Raw genomic sequence first — 8,296 nt, 5'->3', positions numbered from 1 at the left:
ACATCAGATTGAGGGCAGTAATTTTAGTACTAGCCCTCCTGTTTAAATATAAATTAGTGACCTGTAAAGGCTTTTAAAGCGTCACCTATCGATATTAAAAATGTACGTAGATTGTCGCCATTGCACGGGCGTGTGCAATTTTAAAGCAGATCATGTTTGGTATCTATTTATTCAGCATAATATCATCTTTTATATGTTATATGTTTTATAGCTTTGCCAGTGGACCAAAAATCTGTATTCCCGTACCCCTTCATGTGATCTATTTTTGCTTTAAAATTCCTTAACTTTCATTTTTCTCTATGTGAAAATTCTGCTTTTTGCTTCTGCGACTTCAGTGCTCTTTGCTGGCATAGCTTAGTGACTGCCACACCCGTCACCATTAGTGTATTTACACAGATTTGTACTGCAGAGGAATACATTGGTGTGTCTGACCAGGTAAGTTTCAGGGTGACGATTACTGAGTGTAGTAGGTCTAACTTTTACAACAAAACCATATTTGGATACCGTGCACAACAACTGTAAAAAGGAAAATGGACATAAGACTGTGAAAATGGAGGTCGTAAGTAAACTGTCTGTCTGCCACATATCTATTTCTGTGACTTCAGTTGAGCTTAAAAATGGTGATGGCACTTTTGGCTGTTTTTAATTCAGAGAATGCTCTAAACCAGTAACCACTTCCTTTCATTACGGTACATTTATGTTATACGATACATAGCTGTGTAACAGCAAGCTCACATTTGGAAGAGGAACAAAACTTACTGTTCAGCCAGGTAAGATCCAATCAATGCATGTTTGTCTATATGTACAAATTTGTGAAAGAATAAATTACAGCCTGACTTTTGGATATGTTATAGCACAGTTTTTCAATGTTATCAAAGTATATCAATGACCCTCTGTTACAGCAACATTTACCAGTTACCCCCGGTGTGTGTTAGTTTATCTCAGGTTCTTTGTATAGAAACTGTCATGTAATTTCAAGAAACTTACATTTATTTACTTAATGGTACATTGAGTTTGACATGCCGAAAGAGAAACAACCAAGTCCTGTGCAAACAATAATGTCCTTTGAGGACTTACATATTTATTTCATTCCTACAACTTGACAGTACATCACATTTAATAAATAGTGGAATTACAAGGTTTTACAACCATTTCCCATACACCAACAATTTAGCATTTTAATTTGAAAGTAATAGCTTTATATATTTTTTATTGACCATCCAAAATTTCCAGAAGAAATCATTAGAGAGAAAGAAGATAGATTATAGTGGTTTAAGTACAATGTTTTTGGGCTGTGCCTGTACTCCAATGCTTTAACATTCGGGGCTGGAACAAAGCTATCTGTTGTTGCTGGTAAGTAAAGATTTCCAATTAATACACATCAGTAGACATGCTGCTGTAGAATATATTGTAAGAAAAAAAGCTTCCAAGAGTTGTACATAATTATTAATGTATAATTTGAATTCTGCAATTAACACCAAAATATTAAAAATGTTGTGCAGTGCTGACTTATACTCTGCTATCATTTAGCATCATGATAAACAATTTCATATTATTTTTCATACTATTTGCAATGTACTATTTATACATTTATGTCATCTGTATGCCTCTAAGCAGCATTTTTACTTAGTTGATATCCATTCATTTTATAGGTGTCTTCTAATTTCACACTTCACCACTGCCATTACAATATTTATTATATGTGTTATATTACATCTTCTTTGTAGCAACAATGTAGCAATATATGAAATAAGACCTGAATACAGAGGCAAATACTTTATCTTGACATGTGGTCTTCTTCCCCTAGGTAAAAGGGATCCTTCGCCTCCTTCTGTATTTCTGTTAACATCTAATGAACTCTCATCAACATCCTGTCTCGCAAAAGATTTCTACCCCGAGGATGTGGAGATTTACATCACTTCCAACAAGTCAGAGTCCAGCGCTGTTAAGGTGAATCCAGTCCTGAATCCTAGGAAAGGCCTCTACAATGCTGTTATTGTAAAGAATACACTGTCAACAGAATGTCGAATTAAACACCAAGGAAAATGGGTGACAAGCCAGAAAAATTCACTAATTGGTGAGAATATCTCTCTTCTCTTTCTTATTTCAGTTATGAGAAAATTAATTAGTATAGAGTGTTGAACTCTGAGCACAAAATGAAGAGCTTTGTTTGTCTCATTTAGTATACTGGCCTAAAACTTTCAGCCGTATGGGCACAGAAGTATCACAAACGGGGTTATTTACTAAAACTCGAGAGTTGAAAATCTGATGCAACTTTGCACAGAAACCAATCAGCTTCCAGGTTTTATTGTCAAAACTTAATTGAACAAGCTGAAGTTAGAAGCTGATTGGCTACCATGCACAACTGCACCAGATTCTGAGTGGACTGAATGACTGAATCACTTCCAAGCAGCAATCAATATGCTTTCTTTACATCTTTTTTCAAGACTTTATTGTAGTTTTAAATATGTTTTCACGTTTCATCATGTTCATTTGCATATGTAAGAATTTGGTGAATTTTACAACGAAGAATTAAGTATTAGGGAGATATGGAATAATTTAAAGGCTAAGTTCATCTTTCATAACATGTTACATGTTACACCCTGAATATGTCACCCTGTAAATATTTTTAAAAAACAGTCCGCCATGAATGAGAAAACTACAAGTCCCAACAGCCTTAGTGGCTGTCGGCTTATAGTTCTCCATGAACTACCACGGTGATGTGCGCGTTGTGGTAGTTCATTGATTCTTCCTGTCATATTGTATTGGCTTAGGCCAGCCATACACAGGTCAAAATTCGACCGATTTTTCATCAGAAAATCGGACCTAAGAATAATCGGCGATTTTCACTCTGTTAGTGGGTCAATGGCACCAGCCGATTTTCGTGGTCCCTCCCCTTTTCGGTGATTGGGCATGTTGGAAAATTCATGAAAAATTACCGATTTTCGACTCAATGATGGTCAAATCGTACGATTATTTTTCCGAAAAGAATATGCGCATGAGCTGTGACCTGGAAGGAACAGAAGTTTCATCTGTTATATGGGGTGAACTTTATGATTTCGTCGTCCAATTTTCGAAATCATTGATGGCACCATCGGATTACCAAGCGAACAACGTTTTCGATTTTCGGATGAAAAATCATTCGGAATTCGAACCATATATGGCCTGCATTACTCATACGGGATGTAAGAGCAAGCAGATATACTGACAGATATGCAAGAGTCCTGAAAGGCACCAGGAATCTGCTAATTGCTGGTGCAATGCTTTACAGGCTCCTGCAACAAAAAATAATAAATGCATTTTTTTTACCTGCAAAAAAACGGCATTTATTATTTTTTGTCAAAAGGTGAACTTATCCTTTAACACATTTTCAGCTTTATCAAAAAACTTTTTTAAACTATTATGCCAATACATGATTTGTGCATCAACTCAAATCCTTCAACTGTTTATAACAGATGAAAAAAATAAAACAACACATACAGTTTTTAAAGTTGTGGATCATGAAATACAAACCACTGGAATAAAGACTATTTATGCAGATGAAGAGAACTGCATAGGACAGCCTTATGCAGTGACTGGTAAGTGCGTTCACTTTTTGCTATCAGTATCTGCTGTACTGTGTCAGTCTTATTTTTTTTTGCTATAACATGTATACTTTAGGACAGAGTACAAACTTGTAGTACTGATCTGATTTTATTTATTATACAGTATGAATTAAGGCTAAGCACTTGCTGAGGGTTACAATTTTCTTGAAACAATAGTCAAGATAAGTTAACTACAAGTTGTATTTATTTTTCCCTTTGTCTTCATGAACTACCATTTCACCTGTAATGTAATAGAAGCCTAAAGCAAACCATCGATTATACTACACTAAAAGTGCTGTGCCAGTTAGACACATATATACATACAGTATACAGAATTTATATAAATCCCAAAAGTCCACTATTTGTGTATTGCCAAACTTACAAAATGTGCATGTAAGTGTTCTCAATCACTCTATTGTGAATCCACAAGTGAGTGTCCACCATCTCCGAAGCAAGGTAAAAGGGATACCAGAAGTGCATAACTCTCAGATTATAGAGAAGTCATGTATTGCATGATGTAACTCCATCCGCTTAATGCATAGGACCCATGTTTTCAAAAGGGAACCACGAGCATATATCAACGTGCATCAGTGTTTCCTCTGTTTCATATCACACATAGACATGTTATGAAAAAGAAGGAGACCAAATGCGCCAGAAAAAAACCCAATATAAAAGTTTATCAAACCAAAGTACCGTATTGCACTTACATAGTAGTAACAGTAGTAAAAGTAGTAACAGCACTGTATATCAATCCCACAAATGGTTGAATCTCACTCCTGGGGACACTTCGGTCTCCTTCTTTTTCATAACATGCCTATGTGTGATATGGAACAGATGGAGCACTTATGCACATTGCCCTACTGTATTCTGACATTAGGAGGTTTTGCCGTCAGAATACAACGATCACTGCTGGTGACTATAGCTGCCAGCAGTGATCAAACAATAAAAAACAACAGGCTGGTTTTACTGAAATCGATCGAGAGATCAACTTCAGTACATTGAGCCTACGTATAGATGGATCAAAATTCCACCATTTCCTGCTGAACTGGACACATTTTACATAGTTACATAGTTAGTCTGGCTGAAAAAAGACAAAAGTCCATCCAGTTCAACCATTGAAAAAAAAAAAGTTATAATCCTATACCCACAGTTGATCCAGAGGAAGGCAAAAAAAAAACTCAGCAAAACATGATCCAATTTGCTCCTGCAGGGGAAAAATTCCTTCCTGATTCCCCGAGAGGCAATCGGATATTCCCTGGATCAACTTTACCTATAAATGTTAGTATCCAGTTATATTCTGTGTATCTAAGAAAGAATCCAGGCCTTTTTTAAATCAATCCACTGAGCTGGCCAGAACCAACTCTTGAGGGAGCCTATTCCACATTTTCACAGCTCTTTCCGTGTTTGGAGATTAAATTTCTTTTCCTCCAGTTGTAAAGAGTGCCCCCTTGTCCTCTGTGATGACCTCAGGGTGAATAACTCTACACCAAGTTCACTATGTGAACCACTGATGTATTTATACATGTTGATCATATCCCCCCTTATGTATTATAAATGTTGATCATATCCCCCCTTAATCTCCTCTTCTCAAGAGAGAATAAATTCAGTTCCTCTAATCTTTCCTCATAGCTGAGCTCCTCCATGCCTCTTATCAGTTTGACCCATCTATAACCAACCTTATAGATAGCAAAATCTAAAAAAAAATGTGTTTTTAAGGTAGTAAAGCAAGACATTTGCTCAATAGTATCACATTTGTATATGTAACAGCTCTTTTGCTAAATCAATTTAGTTATTGGCACCACTGACAGATCAATATTGCTAAAGTGCAGACTAGAGTGCACATTCCTTTTTCATTAGAACAAGTTCTTACACAAGCCCACAAATGCTCTCAGATAACATTAGTCCATCTAAAATATATCTGACTGCATGGTGTCATGGTGTCCAGACCTACTAGCAAGCCATGATTGATTTGTAGATGACTTTGTGTTTAGTTTACATGACAAGTATTCTTAAAGTACTGAAATTAGTACAAATGTCAAACTGTGTTCTGTTTTATAGATAACAATATTAATGCTCTTTCACTGACTGTCCTGGGAATGAGAGTGCTGTTTGTCAAAGTATTGGCCTTCAACTTCTTACTGAGTGTAAAAGTGATTTGTCTATAAGGTGAGTTCTTTTAACATATTAATTCTGCTAGTGATCCTACAATAATTGTCCACAAAAGAATTCATTTCCAGTGCTTATGTTTCCCCAGCCTCATTAAAGATGTATACTATTCATTCTTCCAGTTTCTCTTTAAATTGGTGAAATGTGGCACAGAAAGCCCATTATTAGAAATGAACAACTCTTGCTCAAAGTTCAAAGTTGGTGGTGAACTCCATTGAAGTCTATAGGGCAAACTTTTTTTAATTTTATTCTTTCCATCTGTGGGGCTAATATGCAAGCTATTGCCAATGAAAAGGCATGGGAAACCAGGCACTGTCATCAAAACAACAGACAATTTTTTTTTACAAAAAGGATCTCTCAATGAATGGAGCAGACAAAAATAGAGGGATGGGGTCTTACCCCTCTTTCACCCCGTTTGGTTTGTTTCCATTGAAGGATCTCTCCACCTCTGACTTTGTCTATTGTTTTTTCATTACAGTCAAAGGGTAATCTTGGACAGAAGGACTCGTGTCTACCATACTTTTCTGCTCTACTATCTCTCTTTTCAATCTTCTTCTGTTTTCTTCTTTCTTTTCTTCTATTTCATGAACACCATTAATCGTGTTTCTTAACAGTATTACATGGTGCCCAGAATCTCCATATTATGAGTACTCTAGTGAAGGGACAGACGTGGTGGCTTTATGCTGACATCCCCATGTTCCTATTTCATACTGATCAATGTACTTGCCTTGGTATGTTGAAACTGCTAGTTTAACATATATAAAATTAATAATATAATAAATTTAATTCAATAATATAATCAAACCAAAAACACTGAAATTTGAAATATAGCGCCAAGTTCGCACATCACTGAGCAAAGTCGCAAAATCGTTTTCAGTGTCTGATGACGAATTTCCCCACAAATCATTATCACTCAATTCTGCAAGTGGTTCTAATTTACTATCGCTGTTCTCTAGCCGGTCTAAAACCGCTTTTGACTTAAAGGGACGCTTTTTGGACGCCATGGACTTTTCTCAGTTTCCAGGCAGAAAGAACAGTAAAAATGCAGGCAAGGCACTAGGGACAAAATGTATGTGAAATGGTTTGATACAGTAATGTTTTACTATGTCAAATTCATTTCTAAGAAAATGACAGTTTCTAAAAATTTTTTAATTTGCCGCCGTTCCGGCCCCCGTACGTCCCGGAACACGGAAGCCAGATGCCGGCATCGGCCGGAGGAGATGGCAGGGGACGCTGCAGGGGACACATCACGGGAGCGAAGGACAAGGTAAGTGCTGCAGGGAATCCCTGAGCAACGCCGCATGGTAAGCCCGAGTGTAGCTCGGGGTTACCGCTTTTGGTACTGAAACTTTACCCCGAGCTACACTCCGGAATACCGCCAGGGAGGTTAAACCGTTACTAAACCCACAACAGTAAAACCAACCTGTAATCAATGCAGTAAAGCATACTTGCTATACTCACTGTGGGATTTAAGGGGTTAATCCTCTGCATTGTGTAAAAACGGGGTTTGATCCTGTCTTCTCTGATCCTCTCCTTCTTCTACTGTCCCCATTTCATCTCCTGATAGAACAGAGCCTTGGGGGAAAGCTGCACATGCTTGGTTTAGTGTGTTTTGCTAGATAGCTTTTTTATTTTTCTTGAGAGGGTGCATGCGATCAGCACAGGGCCAATCAGCGCTGTCCAGACAGAGGGTCAGGGGTCCTGCAGCCTCATAGGACAGAGAAAAGAGAATGAAAACTCCTCCTACAAGCTTTAGCCAGTGCTCTGCTGGACACTGACAGAAGTCACAAACTCCTCTAACTGCTAAGGAGAAAAGGTATTTAGCAGTTTATATTTACAAAAATAATTTCCATGTTCTGTGTACTGTGGTAGACCAGATATAGTGAACGCAGGGTCCTGGGTTTAGTAACACTTTAAATATAAACTTCTACAACATGCACTGCACACTGTCTTCACTATATGTTCATGGTGTTAAAATGTGTTTATTTTTACAGATACTATACAAGAAAGATGCTACACATCAAGGCCTTGTGTTTTCTTAATAACAGTCTCAAGCATGTCACTTTTTCTGTAAAAGTTTCTTCTTTTCTTAAACTCATATACGTTATCATCTGCCTCTGTACAAGCTTTTTTACTGCGCTTCAACAATGAAATCACAACTATATAATATAAAGTAGCAATAACTAGAATCCTGCTATGTAGGTACATGTATTATACTGTATTTGCCTAAATTGTTTATATATATATTCCCTTTAATTGTATCACATATTTGCTTAAATTGTTATTAAAGTATGCATTGTGAAGTCATGTGTGTATGCTTTCTTTATCTGAATTTCTTATTAACCCCTGCATCCTAAAGCATATCAGAAAAAGATGGTTCAAAAATACAGCAGGGAAAAAAATTGCATCTTTTTTCCACGCTAAAAGCCTCTACAACTTTCTCAAAGTGTTGTAATACCTGCTCTGTTAATCTCAATTTTCAGAAGGTAGGTTGGAATAATTCAAAGTTTGTTGTGAAAATTAACAATACTTAACATGTTTACACA

General features: G+C 36.8%; 1 long non-coding RNA gene across 1 annotated transcript; it reads left to right on the top strand.

Annotated features, from left to right (window-relative positions):
- Positions 1-701: 701 nt before the first annotated feature.
- On the top strand, positions 702-8,057 carry LOC149461537 (uncharacterized). The gene is made up of 5 exons (XR_016312841.1): positions 702-770; positions 1,808-2,077; positions 3,456-3,578; positions 5,643-5,750; positions 7,745-8,057. It is a non-coding gene; the product is annotated as an uncharacterized LOC149461537 (long non-coding RNA).
- Positions 8,058-8,296: the final 239 nt, after the last annotated feature.

The sequence above is a fragment of the Staurois parvus genome, unplaced genomic scaffold (genome assembly GCF_062004578.1).
Source record: "Staurois parvus isolate SC_StPar_1 unplaced genomic scaffold, SC_StPar_1.0 ptg000199l, whole genome shotgun sequence".
NCBI classification, from domain to species: Eukaryota; Metazoa; Chordata; class Amphibia; order Anura; family Ranidae; genus Staurois; species Staurois parvus.
This window is presented reverse-complemented; position numbering and strand designations above follow the sequence as displayed.